General features: G+C 41.7%; 1 protein-coding gene across 13 annotated transcripts in view; it reads right to left on the bottom strand.

The window, feature by feature from the left end:
* The window catches only part of SLC9A9 (solute carrier family 9 member A9), a 660,636-nt gene that overhangs the window by 71,312 nt on the left and 563,880 nt on the right, over nt 1–25,444 (bottom strand). The window contains exon 15 of one of the 13 annotated variants that reach the window (XR_010943487.1): nt 8,704–8,901. The exons of the other annotated variants lie outside the window; for them this stretch is intronic. The gene's annotated coding sequence lies outside the window, so the exon portion shown is untranslated. Of the gene's footprint in view, nt 1–8,703; nt 8,902–25,444 lie in introns of those variants that run through there. 13 annotated transcript variants of the gene reach the window in all.

Genomic DNA, 25,444 nt, shown 5'->3' with positions numbered 1-25,444 from the left:
ATCAGGTCAAAGACGAATGCATAGGAGAACTCTAAAGCGCACTAAAGACACAACGTGAGAACTTGTGCATCGTGACACTGTAAACAAAATAATAAGGGTCTTGGAATCATGGTTGATTAAATTCCTGTTAGAAGCCCTCGGCACTATTACATCCTGCTTAGTCTCCTAGGCACCCTTGCTCATTCTCAGCCAACAAACTATAAGTTCGTGCTTGAATGGCCTAATACGGTCTTAGGTTCCAGATTCTGTGCACAACCATGCTAAGCCAGAAGAATTAAGTGCAAAGCAAATACATAAATAAAGCAGTGGGCAGAGGTCAAAAGCCAATGCGCAACACCAGCCTGAAACAGAGCAAGCCTTTTTGTGGAAAACGTTCGTGATTTTACTATTCTTTAACTGAAGGACCTTTCTGATTACTTGCCGATTAAACATTTACTAGAACACCTGCTATGTGCCAGGCACAGTGGTAGTCCTAGAGGCTATCATGGTGAGCAAACAGTTACGAGCAGCTGGGATTTCTCAGTGGAAAAGCAAGATGGGTTCCTATCTCAACCATTCTATAGCAGAGTCTGAAGAGACACTGTCAATGAGGTTTGGGTTTGGGCTTTGGCAGCTTTCCCAGGGCTCTCTGTTTGCACCCTCTTCAAGATTGCTTCTGGAAAGGGGGCACCAATCCTTTTCCAGATGCAATTCATAATAATTATTTGCCCTTACTATACTCATCTGTCTGTATTTCAGAATATACTCAGAAAAGGTCTTCTGTTCAGATCTTATCTCCACTCAGTAAAGGTTCTCTTAAGATCCCAAAACCTGTCTGCAGGTGCCCTTTCATTTGCTCTTTCTAAGATGACAGTATGAATGGCTTGGTATGAGGAATGTAAAAAAGAGAGCTGAGGAATTTATTGAAATTTGTCAGTCATCAGGACAAAAGTTTTTATTCATTTCGACATATTTTGTGCAGTTAGGATCATCTGAACTTTACCACTCTTGCTGGTAGCAGAATCATAATTAAAGCTGAAAAGGGTACTTAATTCAAAGAAAATTCTTTAAGAAATCCTTAACAAAACTCTTAGGACTGCCCCTCCCACTATCCTTTAGGCTGAAAAATCTGCCCAAATGCCTTTTGGCACTTATATTGCATATAATCAGTTCTTTTCTCTGGGTTTATCTCAGGATAGCATTAATTTGGTATGACTGGGAGGTAATTTTCCTTCATTAGGCTTTTTGTCACTGTTCTTTAGTGATTCTATCGTGCAGACCCTTTGGAGCAGAAGGCTCACAGGTGCCGAGCTCCCATGAAGTCTTGGTCATGAGAACGTATGCCTGAGACGGGACCAGTTTGGGAGCCTCCAATGCTTGAAGTTAAGGATATGTGGTCTGGGGTGGTTTGGGGGATCCAGAGTGAGATTTCAACATAACCATCAATTCATAACTGTACCAAGTGGCAAAGGAGGGCAAGAGAGTCATTCTGGGTCATTGGCTGTACAGTGCAAATTTAGACTGAAGAATGAAAGGTATTGGAGGACATCCTGGAAAAAAACATGACTGGGTACCTGTGAATTTAAGCACACTTTTCAGGATGTGACAAGGTACTTGCCATAGTGTGATGAGCAGGAGAAGCTGTGCAAGATGGTTGGGGAGAGGTGTGGAGAGCAATAACATTAGTTTCAGATACCAAATTGAGGATTGAACTTCCTGAGGAATTTTTGAGCCCTGCGGAAGTATATTGAAAATATATTATTTTACCAAAACTGCTCCAATAATGCAGAAAATGGTGCTAAATGGGTGCTAGAGATTGAAATCTTTCACAGTGATGTGACACATATTATTACAATAAGACTCACAATAGATCGTATTTGCTGTCTTGCTTACTCAAATGAATAGGAGTGGATCCAGATTTTGTGGAGCCTGAAGGTTATCCAATCTGGGGGACCCTCCTTAACAAAGAGAATATAAACTTTGAGTATAAAATAAGGACAGATTCTTCACAAGGGGCTCCCTCGAGGGAAGGGCCCTGAGAGTCGAATGTCACCGATTCTTGACGAATCCACGTCTGGATGTAGAGCTGTGTTATGAGCCATGTCATGGGAAGGGCCCAGCTCCCCTGCCACCTTCGTAGGAGGCAGGCAAAGGTGAATGTGGAAACTGTGGTTCCAAGTTTCAGATTTTACTTAGCACATCTGAGTGCTTTGCTGACCATGTTGGAAGCTGCCTGTTGATCCCTTAGGAAGGGAACTCTCAATGAAACAAACACCAGAACGTGTGCTTCCTTATGACCAGAAGGCCCTCATCCAGAATTTAGTGAGCTGGGAGATTCCTCCTGAGGCCACTTACAAAGCTTTTGGGGATGTGTTCCTGTTTAGCATTGAATTACCTTAGATTTAAAACACCCCACCCAATGCGATTATCTAGGTAGCCACCAGAGCAAATAAATAGCCACAAATAAAATAACCTTCAAGGCCACACAGCTGCCAGGAACTGGATTTGTCAAGATTAACCTGAGCAAGTTAATCTGGCAATGCTGCAGACACATGCCCCTGTGGAGACCATAGCATATCACGTTATTTCAAAAGACCAAGCAGACTGAAAATCAGCTGCAAGAATTCCTTTTGGGTGATCTGTTTAATCACTCAGGTTGGGTACAGTATGTCTAGTGCATGTTCAAGCCGGGACACATGTGCATGCACACACACAAACATGTCTCTCTTTGTGAAAAGACTCTTCCTTCTTTCTATCTGATCTCTCTTTGAACACATTGTCAAAACAATCCTCAAATGCTATATAATATAGTCCTCAAATGCTAGTAATATAAAAATGACTGTAATAATACAAGTGGTATTATTGCCATTCATGGCACTGACACTTTTGACTGTTTCTCAAATCTGCAACTATCCTATTTTCTAGTCTTTATTCTTTTATCCGCTGAAATGACTGATACAGGCAGTTTAGACACGCAGAGAAGGAGATAATGGTTTTGACCTTAATAGATGGTTTGAATGGGTAGCACATCCCATAGACTTAATACCAGAAGAGGTTATGAACGCTTTTTTTCCTTGGTTCTCTCCCTTTTTATTATGAAGGGACTAATTTTGTGTGACCAGGCTCACATGAGTACATGTGTGACAGGAAATATTAAACTCCTTTTGATTCCTCACTTTGTAGTGACAGGAACAGGAGGGCATTCTTTTAAAATTCTTCTCTTTTTCTAAGCAAAGTGTGGGAATGAAGGGCAAGAGTGAGCCAGTTTTCAGAATGAGATGTTTTAGCAAGATGTTAAGAGGGAAACAAAATAATTTTCAACAGTTAAGAGAGAACTGCCACAAGTGGTAGTCGATCAAATCAATGATATGGCTTCGTAATGTGGGCTTGGATTCAGCAAAAAAAAAAAAAAAGGTGCTGTAAAGAGAAAACTGCAGGAGTCCCCATTGTGTCCCCACAGCATGAATTAAAAGGGTCTGCTGGAACCTGGAAGGCTGTGAAAGTGGCCTGACTACCACTGATTCTTCTGATGGTGTCAAAGATGATTCATGTTTATATATATTATATATAAAAGGAAGCACTTTTGTCTGCTATTCATAAGTTAAAAATGACAGAGGGTATACATTTTCACTAGGCTATTTACCCAACACTGCTGCCTTGGAAGCCTGGTTCTAGGTCCCATGAGTTCCCATGAGTTCTCTCTCTGTGATCTGAGCGCTGAAAAAGGTCCTGAGCTGACTACCTGAGCAACATTATATCTAAACTAACAGCCAGGTGTACTGATCAATGATCTGAACAGCTCACGAGTTACGGCTGAAGGAATGGCTTACCCATCAAACCCACATAATTCTCAGAATAATGATTCCAGCTTTGGGGCTGGAAATTATTTAAATGAAAGATTATTTACAAAGGGAACAGCAGGGAGAAGAATCATGTAAATTAGATTCATTAAGTGGACAGATTCATTCACAGTTCATTTTGGGATAATTTATGCCCGTTTTCTCTGATGTCATCTGTTGTTCAGGTTAATAATTAGTCATGCTCATTATTAACTGATGGAGGTTGTTTTGTATTTTGGCAGAGGGAGGCATATTATTTGAGAAATCTCCTATCAACATTCCTATGAATACTGAGCTTTCAATATAGGTAGAGGGTTTACTTGCAAAAATACACCTCTTTCATTTTTCCAAACAATGCAATATTCTGATGCATTTAGTTCTATATTCTTAGGAGGTTTTGCAGAAGAATATATCATTCTTTCCTAGTGTAAAAACAGTCAAGACCAAAAGAAAACAGGTTAAAATGTTCATTTTAAGTCTTTAGTGCTTTCTGCTTAGAATCAAAGATAATATTTTAAAATATATTAAGACATCTCTTTTACAGGCTAAGTTACGATCCCTTGAGAAATCCAATACAATGAGGAGGCCCATTTAAAAGATTTTATGATCAGAAAATGAACTTTAATACTCTGTTTTACAATTCCTCCAAATGGAAGAAATGTATGTATCTAAGAAGATATGACAATCCATTTAGACCTCTTGAAATTCTTGGGTGTAGCTGTGAGAATGTGTCTCAGTCCTGTGTAATTTAGTGACTCTGACCTCGAGAATGTGACAAGAATGATGCCCACTATTAATGTTGTTTTTCTTTAAAAAAACAAAATATTTCCTGGCATGTGATTGTTTTTTTTTTTTTTTCAAAAAATACTTGATCTTGTGCAGTATTTACACTTACATCATTTCCCATTTATAATTCTTGTTTCAGTGTGTTGGAGGAAAAAAAAAGGTGTTAGGTAGTTCTTCTAAAAAACTCAACCAAACAATAACAATCAGAACATTCTAAGCTATCCTGAACGTAAATTCTGAAGGTAGTAAAACTGGTGAGAGATGATTTATATAACAGCTGGATAAAGGAGAGGGAATCCAAGAAAATGCTTGAGTTTTTTGTCTGCGTTAACAGTACAGAGCGGACACTGGACATGGATTAGGTTTGCAGGGGAAATTCCTGAGTTTAAGGCATATGTGTGGGGCTATCAAGTAAGTTGCATCTACGTACCTGGAGTTTGACAGAGGTTTAAATTTGTGACTTATCTCTGTTTCCCTGTTATTTTAGTCCAACAGTATAGATGGACAGTTAGGAATAGAGAACAGAGTGAGAAGAGGGCCTTGGATAGAATCTTGATTAATCCCAGCATTTAAAGGACACAGAAAGATGAGCCTGAAAACGATTGGCCAGAGTGACAGGAGGAAACTCAAAGAGAGTGTTGAGTCAGGGAGGACAAGGGAAAGAGCATGACAAGCAGGGAGCCATCAACAGTACCACATGCTGTGACAAAGTGAGAGAGTGGCATGGACATATATACGCTACCAAACGTAAGGTAGATAGCTAGTGGGAAGCAGCCGCATAGCACAGGGAGATCAGCTCGGTGCTTAGTGACCACCTAGAGGGGTGGGATAAGGAGGGTAGGAGGGAGGAAGACGCAAGAGGGAAGAGATATGGGAACATATGTACATGTACAACTGATTCACTTTGTTATAAAGCAGAAACTAACACCATTGTTAAGCAATTATACTCTAATAAAGATGTAAAAAAAAAAAAGACACGTCAGAAGAGAACTGAAAAATATCTGTATGGTTTAGAGATCTGGGGGTCATTGTGGACCTAACAAACTGCTTTAATAAAGTGGTTGAGATGGAAGCCAGAACTGAGTGGGATGAGGACTGAGTAGAAGGAGAATAAATGGAGACAGTGATTATAGTCATTTTTTTCTGAGTATTTAGACGTTAAAATGGAAGGTGAAAGAAGATGATTGATGAAGCGGTTGTGAGGTTACTGAAAGTTTTTATTTATGTAGTTGGTGTTAAATGGTTAAGACTTCTTAAGTTTGGGGGGGAGGGATAAATTGGGAGTTTGGGATCGACATATACACACTACTATATTTAAAATAGATAACCAACAAGGACCTAACTGTATAGCACAGGGAACTCTGCTCAATATTCTGTAATAACCTAAATGGGAAAAGAATTTGAAAAAGAATAGATACAAGTATATGTATAACTGAATCACTTTGCTGTACACCTGAAACTAATACAACATTGTTAATCAACTATACTCCAAAATAAAATTTTTTAACAAGTCATTTCAAAAGATTTAGTTGAGAAGGAGTGGTTGACAATATAAGAAAAGAGAAAGTGTGGAAGTAGGTTGTTTTGAACGTTTGACAGATAGATGAGAGGAGTTCCCATCTAATGGCTTCTATTCTCCATTAGCCTCCTCTCTCTATTAGGAGGGGAGCTCATTTGTTGAGAGCAAGATGGGAAAGTTGGGGCTTCTCTGGTGGCACAGTGGTTGAGAGTCCGCCTGCCGATGCAGGGGACACGGGTTCGTGACCCGGTCCGGGAAGATCCCACATGCCGCGGAGCGGCTGGGCCCGTAAGCCATGGCCGCTGAGCCTGCGCGTCCGGAGCCTGTGCTCCGCAACGGGAGAGGCCACAACAGTGAGAGGCCCGCGTACCACAAAAAAAAAAAAAAAAAAAAAAAAAGATGGGAAAGTTGGAGAGTTGAAGTTTCAGGAGAGCAGACATAGGTTTGAAAGAGTAATTAAAGATCAAAGTTATGAGAGTTGTGAAGTAGGAGAGTTGAGCAGTACAGATCCATTTGAGGTTGGTATTCAACAGTTTAATGGAGAAGAAGTCTTCCCAGGTGTGTAACTCTAACAGGGCTCAGCGACTTAGGTGCAGTTTCCCCCAAAAGCAGAGAGTTGGGTCCACCACGGCTTGGGGTTTTGTCAGATGGGTGTACCAAAAGGATAGTGGACAAAGGAATCTAGAGTGCTTGGAAAGGTGTTATTGAAATGGTGGAGCATGGATTCCAATCTAGGTAAGTAGAAAAGTGGGGAAAGGATAGACCTTAGTGAACTGGAGTCTCTGTCACATGAAAGAATCATCTCATCTATGCATATGCCCCCCTTAATATAGCTTGTCTACAGAAGGAGGAAAAATAATGTCTTATTTAAAGTTATAGATATTTAAGTTCACTGAATATAAAGAATTTCTTTTTGATTAAACTAAAGGGCAAAAGAGAACTAAATCCAATTTTAACTACTCCCTCTCCCTTCAAATTTGTAGGAAGGTCCAAGCACAGACAAAACGGATTTCAAAGACAAGCTCAGACTTGTATAAATTCTTATCTGAATATAGATTTCTCCCTATATGCCAGTTAAAACTCTCTCAGCATAATAAATTTGTGGGAAAAATGTTCTCTTTTCATTTGGCTAAGGGTAAAGGAACACCACTGTGTACAAAGAACTGGAGACCAGACGAGGAAAAAAAGTGGAGAGAGAGGATGAAAAGCATAACTTTACTCAAAGGGGAACCTCATTTAATTTTTCCATTATTCTCATCAAAATGAGTGCTGAGCCAATTGCAAGAGAAAACTGATACTTGATGTTGTAAAAAATACACTTAAAAATAATCATACTAAAGTCTCATTTCTTTCTCAGCACTCTGTGGCCTTTTTGTATTATATTATTTTTATTAAAACCTTTGGATAAAATGAAAAGAAAAAGAAAACACTAGCTATTAGAAAACAAGAGAAAAATCGTGAGAAAAAAACATTACATTCAATCTCCACAAAACTTTTCAGATGACTGTTGTCAATTTCCTTCACCAAATAATAAGTAATATCACAGCCAAGGGCAAGTCTAACTTTTCTTTTTTTCCAGAAAGGAAAATGACTAGTTATTCCGGAAAAGCAAATGAAAGGAAACGGAATTTCTCCTCACCAGCTAAACCTCAAATAAACAAAAAGCATCTAACAATCCAAGGACATGAACTTGGACCTGGTAGGGGACATAACTGAAGCAATTGCTAGAACCGCAGAATGTGCCCATCTGTGAGCCTATGAGATAATGGATAGCGTTTTTCTCAGCAAGGAGCATCGAAGATATATTTCATCATTGAATTTGGTCATGTACTGGTTCAAGAACGTTCCCAAGCATGGCAACTAATTTAGGGCTTTAATAGAGAAGCAACTTTATGTATGGTTTAATCAGATGGCTGCATGGGAAAGGAGCATTTGTTTGCGTTAACAAATGGAATGATGAGACAGATAAAAGGGGAAATCAAGAAACTCACTCAAGGAAACAGATACATGAAGGAATAAAAGTGAAGTTCAAAATTCCTCCGAAGAGAATTTGTTATAAGCACTTGTAGGTGTTTTCGGCTAAACCAGAAATCAAACGGCAGCTACTCCCAGCTGAAGTCCAGAGCGATAAAACACAGATAGGGAAAGAGCCCCTGGATGGGGGTGTCCCATGCCCAGGGTTTCAGTCTCAGCTCTGCTGAGCCTCAGTTTCCCTACGTGTAAAGAGAGAGGAGCCTCCTGCTCTGTGCGAGAACGAAGAGGCCACCACCGTTGTCATCTGCCCACTTTTTTTTTTTTTTTTTTTTTGCGGTACGGGGGCCTCTCACTGCTGTGGCCTCTCCCGTTGCAGAGCACAGGCTCCGGACGTGCAGGCTCAGCGGCTATGGCTCACGGGCCCAGCCGCTCCGCGGCATGTGGGATCTTCCCGGACCGGGTCACGAACCCGTGTCCCCTGCATCGGCAGGCGGACTCTCAACCACTGCGCCACCAGGGAAGCCCATCTGCCCACTCTTATCCACAGCCAGACGTAGCAGGGCAGCTATTTCTAACTCTGTCTTGAAAGAATTATTTCGAAACCAAGATGATGAAGAGGATCCAGTTAGAAAAAAAAAGGTGAGTTCATGGCTTGTCAAAAGGGATTAAGATTTCTTCCTTTGCTTCTAGCAGAAATAGGGTAAAACCAGGTCTTGCTGGAAGCTGGATGAGACGGTAAGCAGCTATTGATGGCAGCGTATTGGACTTTATTTCATTTCTTTCTTTCATTTTCACATATGCTTCCTGTGATTGAATCATAGAAAGTCACTATGTCAATTATTTACTTCCTGGGAGTCTAAGAAAGTACCTTTATTTACTACATGCCATCCAAATGGGATGGTACATCTTGTTAAGTCTGCAAGGATAAAAACATGACAAGTGTGCCCTATTTCTGAAAAATAGATTCCAAGTTTGCCACAGAGAGCCAGGAATGTCTTTCCTTTCTTCACTCAAAACCACGGGAGAATAAATACTCCTTTTCATAAAGGTGGCTTTTTGGGGGGCCAAATTCTCACAGGAGAATTTGTTTTAAGCACTTTCGTTGTGCAGTATGGTGTTGGTTGGAAGCATAAATAGACATACAAGACTGAAAAAATAAGCTCTAATTTCCAAGCCTATAAAGATAGTGGGGGTACTGTGTGGGAATCATGGGTTGTCAAAGCTCCGGGTTCCTGAACTTGCACGAGGAGTGCTCTGTGTTGGGGTAGTGGTCTCCTCGTTAAAGAACAGGCAGGGGCATTCCAGGTCCTCACAGCTAAGGAGACTGGGGCTGGGAGTGGTTGCCTCAAGCTCACATGGCCTGCAAAGCCAGGACCCATATTTTTCCTGCTTTGTGACCTCTGGGGCCCAACTGCATACTCTCTGATTTCTGGTTTAGCTGACTTTCTCAGAAGGAGCACTCTATTCACATCAATAATTGCTTGGATGTAATGCTTGCAATCATATTTTATGATAGAAAAACAGGCACGTTATTTTCATGGCCAGATGGGATTCCCCAAAGATTATTCTGATCATGCGGCAGGAGGAAGCCAGCTGCCCCAGGTCTCAGCTGACTGCAGCCATGGGAATCCTGTCTTCCCCCAACCCCTGGCTACTGGGTGACTTGAGTGGTACACATGTAGGAGTCCTATTTCTGTTCGCTTACTCCCAGTGAGGGACACCTGGCATTTTCGGACCACTGTTGAGCTGGAACAAAGTAATTTTGCCTAAAGAGCCTGTAGGTGGGCTTAAAGCAGAGGGGCAGTGATAGCTTTTTTCTCCTGCAGACATAGGTGCTGCCAGGTCAGTCCCGGAAGCCCCTCTCTTTGAGCAGAGGCTGGGTAAGCCTCATCTTGTGGAACTAGGGAAAAGCTGTAGTGTGTGGTTAGGAAGGAGTGTGGAACACATCCATTCATATCCTTGAGTAAGAATAACAATAGCAGCCCTTTACTGAGGGCCTATTTTTTTAAGACCTTATTCTAGGTGTGTGTTTAACATTTTGAATCTTACAACAATCCTGAAAGATAGGTATTATTGTCATGGTCATCATCACCATTTTACAGATTAGGAAATTAAGGTTCAGAGAATTCAAGTAGATTCTGCAGTGTCACACAGCTAGTAAGTGGCAAAGATCTAAACCCAGCTGTTTGACTCATCCTCCATGCTGCTCCAACCTAATGAGTTTGAACTTGACTTGGTAGGATATGGTATCAGGGCTGTATTCATAACATAAGTTAACCTGAGGTTTAATTTAAGCAAAGTCTACAAATAGAAGACAGATTGATGAGACCGAATTTTCACAAAATACTATAATAAGTGTTTTCCCTCTTTTTGAGTAGAATTTTTTTTTAAACATCTCTATTGGCGTATAATTGCTTTACAATGGTGTGTTAGTTTCTGCTTTATAACAAAGTGAATCAGTTATACATATACATATGTCCCCATATTCTTCCCTCTTGCGTCTCCCTCCCTCCCTCCCTTCCTATCCCACCCCTCTAGGTGGTCACAAAGTACTGAGCTGATCTCCCTGTGCTATGCGGCTGCTTCCCACTAGCTATCTATTTTACGTTTGGTAGTGTATATACATGATGCCACTCTCTCATTTTGTCACAGCTTACCCTTCCCCCTCCCCGTATCCTCAAGTCCATTCTCTAGTAGGTCTGTATCTTTATTCCCGTCTTGCCCCTAGGTTCTTCATGACCATTTTTTTTGTTTGTTTTTTTTAGATTCCATATATATGTGTTAGCATACGGTATTTATCTTTCTCTTTCTGACTTACTTCACTCTGTATGACAGACATCCACTTCACTACAAATCCACTACAGACATCCACTTCACTACAAATAACTCAACTTCGTTTCTTTTTATGGCTGAGTAATATTCCATTGTATATATGTGCCACATCTTCTGTATCCATTCATCTGTTGATGGACACCTAGGTTGTGTCCATGTCCTGGCTATTGTATATAGAGCTGCAATGAACATTTTGGTAGATGACTCTTTTTGAATTATGGTTTTCTCAGGGTATATGCCCAGTGGTGGGATTGCTGGGTCGTATGGTAGTTCTATTTTTAGTTTTTTAAGGAACCTCCGTACTGTTCTCCATAGTGGCTGTATCAATTTACATTCCTACCAGCAGTGCAAGAGGGTTCCCTTTTCTCCACACCCTCTCCAGCATTTATTGTTTGTAGATTTTTTGATTATGGCCATTCTGACTGGTATGAGAGGATATGCCATTGTAGTTTTGATTTGCATTTCTCTAATGATTAATGATGTTGAGCATTCTTTCATGTGTTTGTTGGCAATCTGTATATCTTCTTTGGAGAAATGTCTATTTAGGTCTTCTCCCCATTTTTGGATTGGGCTGTTTGTGTTTTTGATATTGAGCTGCATGAGCTGCTTGTAAATTTTGGAGATTAATCCTTTGTCAGTTGCTTCATTTGCAAATATTTTCTCCCATTCTGAGGGTTGTCTTTTGGTCTTGTTTATGGTTTCTTTTGCTGTGCAAAAGCTTTGAAGTTTCATTAGGTCCCATTTGTTTATTTTTGTTTTTATTTCCATTTCTCTAGGAGGTGGGTCAAAAAGGATCTTGCTGTGATTTATGTCATAGAGTGTTCTCCCTATGTGTTCCTCTAAGAGTTTGATAGTGTCTGGCCTTACATTTAGGTCTTTAATCCATTTTGAGTTTATTTTTGTGTATGGTGTTAGGGAGTGTTCTAATTTCATTATTTTCCATGTAGCTGTCCAGTTTTCCCAGCACCAGTTATTGAAGAGGCTGTCTTTTCTCCACTGTATATTCTTGCCTCCTTTACCAAAGATAAGGTAACCATATGTGTGTGAGTTTATCTCTGGGCTTTCTATCCTGTTCCATTGATCTATCTTTCTGTTTTTGTGCCATTACCATACTGTCTTGATTAGTGTAGCTTTGTAGTATAGTCTGAAGTCAGGGAGCCTGATTCCACCAGCTCCATTTTTCTTTCTCAAGATTGCTTTGGCTATTCGGGGTCTTTTGTGTTTCCATACAAATTGTGAATTTTTTTGTTCTAGTTCTGTGAAAAATGCCAGTGGTAGTTTGATAGGGATTGCATTGAATCTGTAGATTGCTTTGGGTAGTATAGTCATTTTCACAATGTTGATTCTTCCAATCCAAGAACATGCTACATCTCTCCATCTATTTGTATCATCTTTAATTTCTTTCATCAGTGTCATAATTTTCTGCATACAGTTCTTTTGTCTCCTTAGGTAGGTTTATTCCTAGATATTTTATTCTTTTTGTTGCAATGGTAAATGGGAGTGTTTTCTTAATTTCACTTTCAGATTTTTCATCATTAGTGTATAGGAATGCCGGAGATTTCTTTGCATTAATTTTGTGTCCTGCTACTTTACCAAATTCATTGATTAGCTCTAGTAGTTTTCTGGTAGCATCTTTAGGATTCTCTATGTATAGTATCATGTCATCTGCAAACAGTGAAAGCTTTACTTCTTCTTTTCCAAATTGGATTCCTTTTATTTCTTTTTCTTCTCTGATTGCTGTGGCTAAAACTTCCAAAACTATGTTGAATAAGTGTAGAATTTTAATTGCAGAGCATCTCCCTGTGAGAGAGCAGCTCGGGAGAAAAAACTAAGTTCACCCAGAGGTCAAGAGAACTGTATTTGCAAGGCAAGACTGGGCCAGTGGCTTGTTTTTCCCAAAGAACAGGCTCAGCAAGAACACAGAGCAGGTTCATATAAATAGGTTTCCACCTGTGGGGTTGTCAACCGCTTCTCCCCATGAGACTAGTCTTCCTGCCTCCTGTTTCTGTGACTGGCAGAAGCAGAGGGTTGGAACACCCCCAGCTACCCACAGCCTACCACTCCCTAATAACTGCACCTCCTGGCCCTTCCTCTCTGCAGCCCCAATATCCCCAGTACCACGGCATCAGATTCTATGGATTTGGGGCCAGGGTTTTCTAGCATCTGTCCCTTTTCTTTCTAGTCCCGTTGCCACTAGTCTCATTTAGGCCCTTGTGACTCCTCCCTAATCAATGCTGTTAAACCAATCTTTCTGAAACAGGATTCTCTCACTCCTGTGTCTACAAATCATCCGCTTCCCCATTATCTACTGAATCAAATCCAGACACCTTCACCTGATACTCAAAAGCTTTACAGATTTCCCTAAACACAGCTTTTTAGCCCCTTCCTCTCTCATGGCCAGCCCTACATGTGCCAAGCTGCCATCCTCCGTCTATCCCAGGCACAGTCTCACCTTCACGTGTGACCTTTGCTTTGCCTGGAAAAACTTACTAAGCATATCTTGCATTTGTTTGATACTTCCTAGTTTTCAAAGTGGTTTCACTTACCTTATTCCATTGGAAAATTGTAATTACTAAGCAGGGCAGATAGCAGATTAGAAAATATTGGCTCTGAGCAGGCCTAGAGCCTGAGGTTCCACAGCCGAGAGGCAGGCCTAGGAGCCAGATCTTCAAATTCCCTCTCTCCACAGCTCTGGGTTGCTTTTCTCTCTCCTCCTTCTGCCTTTCCTCTGGCTCCCTCCAGTTTCTACTTGTCAAGTTCTGCCTTCTTTCCAAGTCCAGCTCAAATCCACTAGCACCATGAACTCTTCCAAAATAACCCGTAAGAGTCAATGGCTCTCCTTTCCATATGCTCTTACAGCTCCTCACCCAACTACCCTGGCACTTAAAGCAATTAGGTGAAAAGGCCTGAGAGTTCCAGGATAAGGGTTTGAGGCCAGCATAGATCAAGGTTTCAAGTCTTTTTGATTAGGATTTCCATTAAGAAACACATTTTATATCACAAAGTAGAGTGCACACACACACACACACACACACACCCCTGAAACAAGTTTCATGAAACAGTATTTCTAATCCTGCAACGCATTAACATATTTCTCTAGTCTATTTTTTTTTATTATTATTAAAAAGTACTAGTTAGGAACCCAGTAAATTGATTTTGAGGACTAATGAGTCCTGGTCAGCAGTTTAGAAAACTGATTTAAATTTAATCTGTCATTCTAAATGGCCTAGACAACATTTTCAAAGATTTGTAAAAGACTGAGCTAGCAAGAGAACTATGTTCATTGGGGGTTTAATCTGTGATTCTTATCAGGAACACAAACACCTCTCACAAAGGCTAGGCCAGGAAGGAAGGGCCTCAGCTGGAGAGCACCAGCTTCTACTTGCTGGAAGGTCAAGAACAGGGATTTTTTTCCCCAGCTTTATTCAGGTATAGTTGACAAATAAAAATAGTATATATTTAAGATGTACAACGTGATGTTTTGATGTATGTATATATTGTGAAATGATTACCACAATCAAGCTAATTAACAAATCCATTACCCCATACATTTACATTTTTTTTTTTTTTTTGGTGGTGAGAACACTTAAGATCTACTCTCAGCGCATTTCAAGTATAGAATGCAGAATTATTAACTATAATCACCATACTGTACATTAGATCTCCAGAACTTACTCATCCTGCATAACTGGAACTTTGTACCCTTTGACCAACACCTCTTCATTTCCCCCAATTCTGCCCCTGGTAAACACCATTCTACTCTCTACTTTTATGAGTTTGACTTTTTTGGCTTCCACATGCACGTGAGATTATGCAAGGAGAGGCTTCCTAACAGGGGCTAATTGATAGAGGAATGGGATGCATCCATTTCACAGTGGATCATCTTCAAAAGAGAGTGTCAGAGATCTGGGGAGAAAGATTTCTCAACGAGGCACATCTGTAGACTGAGAGCAGATTTTTGTGCTCGTCATAATCTTGACTAGAGCAGGAAATCAGCTAGAATTTAAAAATAGTAAAAATGTAATAAAATTTTTTGTTTATATCTGCATAGTGAGTCTGAGGGCCTTCAGGCCTATAAACCCGTCAATGAAGTTAGTATCTTTTCAACTTTATGAAGCACTTGACGTTTGCAAAGTGCTTGTACAATTACCAATTACCATAATGTTCATCTTCCAAACATTACAGCTCAGAGAAGGCCTGAGGACTTCAGACTGAGAGTAAAAATTTAAAACAAAAAAAGTAAAGGGAAAAGAATTGGTCAAGCTAAAGACCAGGCTTCTGGGCTTATGCTGCCAGAGCTGTTCAAGATGTGGTGTACCTGCTTCTGAGTAGGGTCCCCTCTTGCTGCAGTGCATGCAGCCAGCCTTGGTACGCTGCTCTTGGAAGCTCCAAGCATGATCTGCGTGTACATGAAGCAGGGGAGGGAAAGGCAAAGGGCTTGGCACCTGCAACCCAAGTGCTCCTGGTGTTGAGGGATGTAGGAAGAGGTGTTTGCGACTGCTGGGAAAGGGTAGTGAGGAAACGGACAAAGGAGTTATGGCCTTTCCTGTTCCAGCTATTAAAGGCTGTATGTATAAGCTGGAAAGCAGCTCTGGCTATGTTTACAAGCAACAGGTCAGTGAAACTCAACACACTGGTTTACTTCCAGGAATTCCAAGGAAATGGCTTTAAGGAATGTCAAAGGCAATGCTTTGAGGATGTGTCTGTTTCCTCTGGAGAAAGGTTAGCTCTCCTGTGCTTCTTCCCCTCCATTTAAAATCATCAGTTACCACTGGCAAGTGGCTGACCCCAGGGCTGAGTGTAGCCTGAGGGCTGGTGGTGTTCGAGTGTATGAGTTTAGGAACAAAAAGCAGCCTTTTCTTTGGAAGTGATTTTTAATCCAACATTTTCTGTTAGATTAGTTCAAACCTCTGTCAGAAGTGCTCCCTTTTCTGACCATGGTTAGGTAACTGCAGTACCAGAAGCTGAGCTGAAAGACTGAGTTGGCTTTTGAACCAGAAAACGTCCTGGTAGACCCTAATCGTTTCACCACCGGATTTTCCTTAGTGGAAGTTAAAAAAAAATCAATCTCTTAATGAAACGATACCTTTCTATGTTAATACGCTTGTGTTTCGAAACACATATTGAGCGTTCCCAAATGTTTTTCAAAGGAGAATGAGGACATTCCTGTCCTCATTTTTATCCACATAGAAAATGGGTGGGTGATTTTGAGAGCAACTGTCCAGAATCATCCTAAGTTTATTGTTCTCTCAGCCGCCCCCTTCCACACAGCCACGAGTTCTCTTCATTATAACAAGCCGGACTGTGTGACTCCGTGCTTAAAGCGCGGCATTGGTATCCTGCTGTCAGTAAGATAAAATCCATTTTCTTGACCGTGACACACGTGGTCCAGCCCAATCTGTCCACATGAGAACTCTTTAGTTTCACCTCCCACTGATCTAGCTGCACTGAATCTCTTACCATTTTCCAAATACCTCACACCCTGTTTGTGTCTCTGCCTGAGCTGTTGTTTTTTTTTTTTTTTTTGCGGTACGTGGGCCTCTCACTGTTGTGGCCTCTCCCGTTGCGGAGCACAGGCTCCGGACACGCAGGCTCAGTGGCCATGGCTCACGGGCCCAGCCGCTCCGCGGTATGTGGGATCTTCCCGGACCGGGGCACGAACCCGCGTCCCCTGCATCGGCAGGCGGACTCCCAACCACTGCACCACCAGGGAAGCTCTGCCTGAGCTGTTTTATTGCCAAAATGCCATTCACATCCTCAGCCCAGTTCTTTATGGATTCTTACTTTTTTTCTCCACCTGGTTTCTAAGTTACTTCTGTGTGGCTTCTCTGATTCTCCAAAGCTGGTGAGTGCGTTGGCTACACCCGCCTCTGGCTTCCGTAATGCTTTTTGCTCATAACTTTTATATAGTTCTTAGTGCATTGGTGGCTGCTGTCTCTACCTCGTTAGGTTACTGGCATCTTGAGGGCAACCACCATTTCTTATTTATCTCTGTGACTTCAGAAGCCAGAAGACAGGCTCATATTTTTTTTCTAGGAAAGAAGTATTAAAACTAAAGTCATTTAAAACAATTAATGAAAATTTAAGCAAAATACTTGTTTTATTCCAGATTTAATATTAATAAATTAAATATTTAATTTATTAATATTAAATATTAATATAATATTTAGATTAAATGTTAATTCTGGACACATTAAATGTGTAGGTACCTGACAAATGACCGTCAGACAGATGAATCAGATTTGCGACAGAAAGGAAACTTTAAAGGCTCTTCAGCCTGTGACACGCTGCCCTACCTTTAGCCATCTGAGAGACCAAAACAAAGAAATAAAATGAATCCCAGTGGGAGAGAATTCTGATTGCGCTAGGTGTCGGGAATAAGAGTCTCCTCCTTTCTTCAAAGGCTGACACTATAGTTCTCTGGAGACCACCTGCTTTCTCTTCTCCCAGTTCTGTGCCTTACAGGCAGCCTTACTCAGGCTTCTCTGAGCTATTCGTGCCACACTTGTCATGGGACCATCCTCCATGGTATTCCCTCCACGCAGAATGCTTTCTCACTTCCCATTGTTTAATTTCATGTTAGGAAATCCCAGGTCCTCCATGGACTCTTTCCCACATGATTAGAAGAACAGTAGTGATTTCTCCTGTAATCCCTTCTTCCATTCACCGCCAGCGCAGGTACCTCTTTGCCTGCTCTTATTTATGCGTTGAGAAGGTGTTATTATGCGTTGAGAAGGTGTTATCACCATCCACCTTGTGGAGTGAACTTTAATTAGGGTGGGGTCATGTCTGCCCACATGCCTTGTACTGTGTCTACCACAGCTTCACAATCAGACAAGGGCTGAGGACTGCTGTCCACGAGATAGACTTGGCCTCTGTCTCCCTGTCAGGTGAGAATATGTGAGACCGGCAGCCAAGGCTCCTGCTGCTAAGGTGTCTCTGGTAGCTCCCAAATTTGTTGGCAGCCTGTAAATGCCTTGTCTCCTACGGCTGAGAAGGAATGACCAAGTAGCAATTAAAGACAATTTAAGCAAAATACTCTTTTTTTCCCATGGGGAAGAAATATTGAAACTAAATTCAAAACTGGCAACATTAAGGTAATACATATGTTTTTGTCAGTCTTAACATTATTTCCTTCTCCTTTATTTCTAATAAAATGATTCAGTATGTACTGACCTAGAAATCTTCAAATGTAACATCACACTGCTAATGACAAAACATGATGGCTTCACCTGAAAGGTGCAATTAAAAGATTTCCTTTATCACAAGAATGTGCAAGAGGAATAATTATCATCAAAGGCTTGTATTGCTTCCATTGCTGGACAGGAAAACGGTTGCACTTTTCTATCAAGCGAAAATTGCTTTCTGTGGTGTAATTTCCAGAAAAATACTATGGGACGAAGTACTGTAACTTAGGAAAATTGTAAATGAAACAATCCCATGTGCAGAACAGGAGACACAAGGAAGTGCCAAACACCCAGCTACTTCCATCTACTCAAGATCAAATCAGAAGAATTGTGTCTGATTTATAGCCTGAGTGGAATCTTTTGTTTCTGGAGACTGAAGACTTTCCTATGGTATTAAAATAGGGCTGTTACAACAAAAAATTATTACAAGCATATAAGACCATAGATATTTTGGTCACTCAGAAATAATAAATGACAACGAACACCAAATACATTACATGATGCTGCCCTTTAAGAGAAGCAGACATCAACAGGTAATAATGACAATAATAAAGCTCACATTTTTGAGCACTTATCTGAGTGCTTTAACTCATTTAATCCTCAAAACAAACCTATGACGTAGGGACTTGTATTATCCCCATTTTGCAGCTGAGAGACTGAGGCACAGAGAGGGTAAATAACTTTCCTAAAGTTACACAACTAGTAAGTGGGTAGGCTACAGTAGCAAATCAATAAATCCTGACCACTGAGCCAGATTTCCCTCTATTTGATGAAAACCAGTACTGGAATGTCTAAGTGTATCTTTCTTTATACCAAAGTCATTTCCTGAAAAGACATCTGTAAGTCAGAAACTCAAAGACAGAACCAGATTGGAATGTAAGCTCTGTGAGGGTTTGTCAACAGCTGTATCCCTACTGCCTAGTATAGTACATGGCCCGTGGTAGCCTCTTGATAAACATGTGATGAATACGTGAATAAATAGAGAAAAGAGGAGAGTCTAATACAGTGCTTTGCAATGAGAAAGTGCTCAACAGATTTTTAAAATTGGATTTAAAGGAATTTGTTTTATGAATCCATTCGAGAAGCGGAGGATTCATCTTCTGATTTCCTGTTTGTGTAAATCCAGATTTTCATATTGTTTGCTTACAGTGAAGATGAAATGAGAAAGCATTCTCATTTAAGAGACATATTATTAAAACTTTTACAGGGGAAAAGGCAAAACAAATCAGGGATGCCAAAACTCTTGGAGAATCCTAGGATTATTGTAGAAAACTCAGTTATTGTCTTGGGAGCCACAACTTTTCACATTCATAGCAGAGTATCTACCATGTTTGGGCAACAATTCACAATGCCATGCTTGTAGTCACTTGTCAGGACTCCAGAAGAGCTTAAGTCCAGTTATGGAATGTTTCAACATATTTAGGCCACAGGGTCTTAAGAAAATTGCACTATTTAACTGGTTTAAACATGTTTTGGCTCTGAGAGATAAGTGAACAAGGTACCATCAGTAGGAAGCTGTTTTAAGAAATAGCTAAATTTTCCAATGGATTTAGCCAAAACAGAAGATAATATTTATTGTTCCCATTATACGGATGAAGAAACCATGGAAGACCCAAGTTATGACCTGAACAAAAGACAGCTCATGTTTCAAGGCACGGATACCACCCCCTACATTGGTTCTCACCAAATAGTCAAGGAATATAAGGATCCAGGAAGCTAGTGTTTTCTTTTAGTGAATTTTAATTTCATTTCACTTAGGTGCTAAGTCAAGGGCTGTCTACAAGGTCTTTCTACACTAGCATTTGTGAAGACAAGGAAGACCAAAAGTCAAGCTGCAAACGCAATGGATTAACCACCCAGGGGGGAGTGCCGGCTGCACTACTGCCCCATGCAAGCTCAGCTCCTCCCTATAGCCAGCTTCCCAGGAGGGAAGCAGTTATAATGCCACATACATCCTCACGTGGGATACCACTGGGGATGTATTTAGAGAGAGTCTTTAGAAAGCTGATTGCTTATGTTTCTTTCAAATATTTTGAAATATTGGTGCTTTCTGAAACCGCTTGTGGAGTTATCTGGTTACATTTTGCAAGTGAGGGTTACAAATTATTTTAATTCACGGCTCTCTAAAGAGTTCCCCCATTAAACTCTGGAGATGCCAAGGTCTCTCTTTCCTACACTAAGGGCCACCTGCCATTTCAAGGGGCTTTGGGGTCATGACTCATCTGAATGAATCAAATAAGCACGACTTCATGAGAGTCAGCCGTGCCTACCTTGTTTGCTGTTCGCCTCAGTACCTCCTGTATTGCTTGGCGCATAGTAGGTACTCAATAAGTTGAACAAAAGGCATCTTACTTACATCCTCTGCTATCCCTCTGGCTTTCTACTTAAAGTAAAACACACCCTGCCTCCGGACTGGTGAAGATTTTGATGAGCCTCCCAAGAAGCTATCACTTCGAACTATCAATTGTATGCCAGGCACACTTACCAATAAGCGCATCACACACATATTAATGCCACCAGAGCTCACTGGATGGACTACCCGAACCACAACCCGTGGATTCTTCAGGTGGACACAGCCCAGTCTTTGTTGATTACGAATGCTGCCTCCAAGTCCATCACTGACCTTGGGTGTGTCTTTTCCCTCCTTGGGGCTCAGTTGCCTCATCGATAAAACAGGAATCACAGAACTAACATTCCCTGTTCCTCTGAGATTTTTTTTGCTAAGTGAACTCAAGTCATTCACAAGGCCACAGTACCAACCCAACAACTAATTCATAGATGCTTCAGCTAGTCAGAATAAGAAAAAGCGGCAATGCAGTGATCATCATTTAAAATGGAAATTGCCGCTCACAATATTCATACCTATGATTTAAAATAAGCATGACTGTGTGGGATATAACGAATTCTGTCAAGTTTTAGGAGGAAAGGGTTCTTTTCCCTTGTTTTTTTTTTGTTGTTGTTGTTTAAAGACTACGATGCCGTTACATTTAAATCCATGAAATACTTGTTTCCAAGGATCATTCTGAGTGATCTGGATGTTCACGTTTATTTTTCCTGGAATGCAATCTGTCACACTTTGGTTCAGGAAGGGGTCTGGCATCTGCCACTTTCCTTGCCAGACTTTTTAATGGAAAACTCAAGAGCTGCAACATCTACACATCTGCCATGGCCTTTCATTTTCTTGGTAACATCTCAGTGCACAATTCATTTCAAGCCAGTGATGGGAAGGAAGTCTCCATCCATGTAACTTTGTAATTCTGTTACTGTGTCAACTTGCCAGTCCATTGTTATCTTTGTGCTATCTTTACACTTCTGTAAAATGTTGGCAACCACAGGATAACTCCTTATTTTCAGTTGATGTCGGCATACAGGAAGCGCTAAAAATGATTTTAGGCTGCCCTTTTTATTTTGGAAGAAGTCATTCTTATCCTCTGTCATTCACATTTGTAGAACTAATATATAAACATGCTTTTTTTTTGTTTGTTTTGTTTTATTTGCGGTATGCGGGCCTCTCACTGTTATGGCCTCTCCCGTTGCGGAGCACAGGCTCCGGACGCGCAGGCTCAGTGGCCATGGCTCACGGGCCCAGCTGCTCCGCGGCATGTGGGGTCTTCCCGGACCGGGGCACGAACCCGTGTCCCCTGCATCGGCAGGCGGACTCTCAACCACTGCGCCACCAGGGAAGCATGCTTAAGGGGAGAGATGATAAATGATAGAATGGATAGAGACTGTAGAAAGTAGACAGTCCAGCAGCATCATTAGTCACCTACGAATAAGGCAACCTACGATTCCTATACCAGCTGCAACACTGCGAATCCAAGCAAACCGTTTTATCTGATGTCTTAAAATCTGAATAAGGGGGCATCAATTTCTAACCTTCTCATTAAAAGAGATTGTTAGTGAGGATGATAGGTGGCTCTAAATTCTGATTTCTATATACAAATAAAATCAACACACAATCGGTGAGATAAGATACAGTCACCCAGACAGAGAATGGCTTCTAAGCCAGAGCCAGGCTTGAATATATGAGATCAGGTGTACGAATTAAACCTAAGGAAGGATGGACCAACCATAGGAAGGAGGTCAGTGAGGCAACAGGGATCCAGCTCTGCCGTGGTGGCTGTCCCTGCCCAGGGAGAGGGACCCTGCCGCTGAGGGAGGGGTGGGTGTGCACCCGGGGTGTGCCTTTTGGTGCCGAAGGGCAGCCTGGATGAAAAACACTAAGATTATCCCCTCTGCCTTGCTCTGCTTTCAGACTCACTTAGCAACCCTCAGATAATTCATTGGATTTTTCTGCTATATCAACGTTTTAGAGTAAATGTGCCCTGGATAGAAAATATTGCTTTCTTGCTTGATTCATTCATTCAGTGAATATTTATTGAGTGTCCACTATATGCCAAACACTGTTGTATGCTTTGATTACAGAGCCAAATCCCTGTCCGCAGGAAGCATACATCCTGGTTGGGGGAGAATATTATAACAAATGCAAAAAGTACATACAGTGTCAGATGGTGATAAGCATAATGGTGACAAATGAAGCGGGGAAGGGGAGAGGGAGTGCTCCTGTTGGGACGGCTAATTTAAATATGGAGCCAGGGGGCTTCCCTGGTGACGCAGTGGTTCAGAGTACGCCTGCCGATGCAGGGGACGCAGGTTCGTGCCCCGGTCCGGGAAGATCCCACATGCCGCGGAGCGGCTGGGCCCGTGAGCCACGGCCGCTGAGCCTGCGCGTTCGGAGCCTGTGCTCCGCAACGGGAGAGGCCACAGCAGTGAGAGGCCTGCGTACCGCAAAAGAAAAAAAAAAATGTATATATATATATATATATATATATATATATATATGGAGCCAGGAAAGTCTCACTGCCAAGTTGGATGAAAGAGGTGAAGGAGGGAGGCCTGCGAATGTCTGAGAGAAGAGCATCCCAAGCAGGGGGAAGAGGAAACAGTGCGAAGGCCCTGAAGCAGGAATGTGCTTGGTGTCTCTCAGGAAGGCCGGGGTGCTGAAGCAGGGTGAGCCAGCGAGCGACAGGGAGAGAAGGGGCCGGAGGGACACTGGGGACCAGACTGCGACTTGACCCTTCTAAGGGCTGGGAGAGAATATCCCTCCCCATGAGGACACATATGATGATTTAGGAATTTGATGTCTGGTTTCTACTTGTGCCTCCCTGAGCTTGGCTAGAGTCCATCCGTTTCTATGAAACGAAGCCATTCTCGGAGTCTTTGGCATATTGAACTTTCTGCCTTTGAAAAGTTGAGAACGTGATTCAGAAACTTGGAGACTCCTTTATGGTGGTGTTCTTAGGGTGACCGACCAGGACCCCTAACCTTATCACCTCCTATATCTTCAACAGCTGCTTGGGATGTGAACTCTGTAGGACATAATGTAAGCAGTCATAACAGTCATTGCTTTAAGAGTGACATTCTGGACGTATGGAAATGGGGTATATGTGTAGATAAGAGCTATCATGGACATAGAGCTGTCAGTGAGAGCGTTCATTTAAGTATATTTATGCATTTTATCGTTATGTGATGCCTTTCTTTGTCATTACGGTCTTTGTTTTGAAGTGTTTCGAAGTCTATTTATTTATTTAATTTTTGGTTGCATCGTGCAGCATGTGGGATCTTAGTTCCCTGACCAGGGATTGAATCCAAGCCCCCTGCAGTGGGAGCGCAGGGTCCTAACCACTGGACTGCCGGGTAAGTCCCTAATTTAGATTTTGACAGATCCGGGCTTGGATCATGGAATTGACATTAGCTATGGAAACCTAAGAAAGTTATTTAAGTTCTTGGAGACTTTGTTTCTTCCATCTCAAAGAGAGTCTTTGTGAGAATGAAACCAAAAGGGTGGTTATTAGGATTAAATGAAAGAATGTTCTCGATGGCAAAGCACTGGTGCTCAGTAACGTGGTTCCCTTTCTCATAGCCCCCTTCTCAATTTCTGCTTTGCACCGCAAGACTCAGAATTGCTGCCCACAGGGAATCATAGTGAAATCTTAACTAATCGTCAATTTTGGCACCATAGGCTTCCGGCTTATTTATTTGTACTTGTTGCGGTGCGTGGGTTTCTCATTGCAGTGGCTTCTCTTGTTGCTGAGCACGGGCTCTAGAGCGCAGGCTCAGTAGTTGTGGCACACAGGCTTAGTTGTTCTGCGGCATGTGGGATTTTCCCGGACCAGGGCTCGAACCCGTGTCCCCTGCCTTGGCAGGCGGATTCTTAACCACTGCGCCACCAGGGCAGCCCGCACAGGCTGTTTTGTCAGAGGCCTAGACAATCAGCAGTCCATTTGTGTGGTACTCTACCCTTGGAGCCACCCTCTTACAGAGCTGTGGAGGTGACATGAAATTATAACGTAAAGCACTCAACACGGTACTTGGCCATGGTTCATCCTTATGGAATGTTAATTTTTATTATTTTTATTTTTCCGTAGGTTTTGGGAAATTTTTATGGGAATGCATATGTATTAATTATGCTATGAAAAAAAGAAAACAAGACTATATGAGCCATAGTGACTTGTTTTATTGATACCGATGGTAAGTTAAGAGCATCTTTGTATCCTTGGGTCTGAATATTGGGCATAAGTTCAATGTGAATATGTGAACACAGTGTCAATACTGTGACACTTAGTTTTACATGTTTACTTGACTAGGCTACCTCATTATTCAATCAGACCTTAATCTAGGTGTTGCTGTGAAGGTATTTTCTAGGTGTGGTTAGCATCTACAGTCAGTTGACTTTAAAGAGATGATCCTCAATAAGGTGGGTGGGCCTCATCTGATCAGTTGAGTGGACTTAAGAGCAAAACTGAGGCTTCCCTGAGGAAGAAGAAGTTTTGTCTTAAGACTGCAGCATCTCAGCTCCTACTGGCGAGTTTCTAGACTGAGAGCCTGCCCTGCACATTCTGAACTTGCCACCTTCACAAACACATAAGCCAATCCCTTGAAGTAAACCTATGTGTATGTGTATTATATGTATATGTATGTATGCATGTGTGTGTGTGTGTGTGCGTGTGTGTGTGTACTCCTGACTGGTTCTGTGTCTGTTTCTCTGGAGAATCCTGACTTACAAAGGTGCATATGAAGGCTCATTTATTCTTCTTTTTCTTTTGTCGGTAATTCTTTATGATGCCTCATTTGCATGATGCAATTTTACTAAAATGAAACTTGAACAGCTCCAAACTGCATAATCCATTTCTTTCAGCCTCACGCTTTCTTTTTGGCCTCAGCCAGGCAATCTGACCCCAGAGTTGGGGGGATCATCCCTACATTGACAGCAGCTGGCATAGTCTACCCATGAGGTCCATGGGGCACATCGCCTGGGTTCTAGGTGG

Source organism: Pseudorca crassidens, chromosome 5 (assembly GCF_039906515.1).
Source record: "Pseudorca crassidens isolate mPseCra1 chromosome 5, mPseCra1.hap1, whole genome shotgun sequence".
NCBI classification, from domain to species: Eukaryota; Metazoa; Chordata; class Mammalia; order Artiodactyla; family Delphinidae; genus Pseudorca; species Pseudorca crassidens.
The sequence above is the reverse complement of the archived record's forward strand: the minus strand, read 5'-3'. Positions and strand labels throughout refer to the sequence as shown.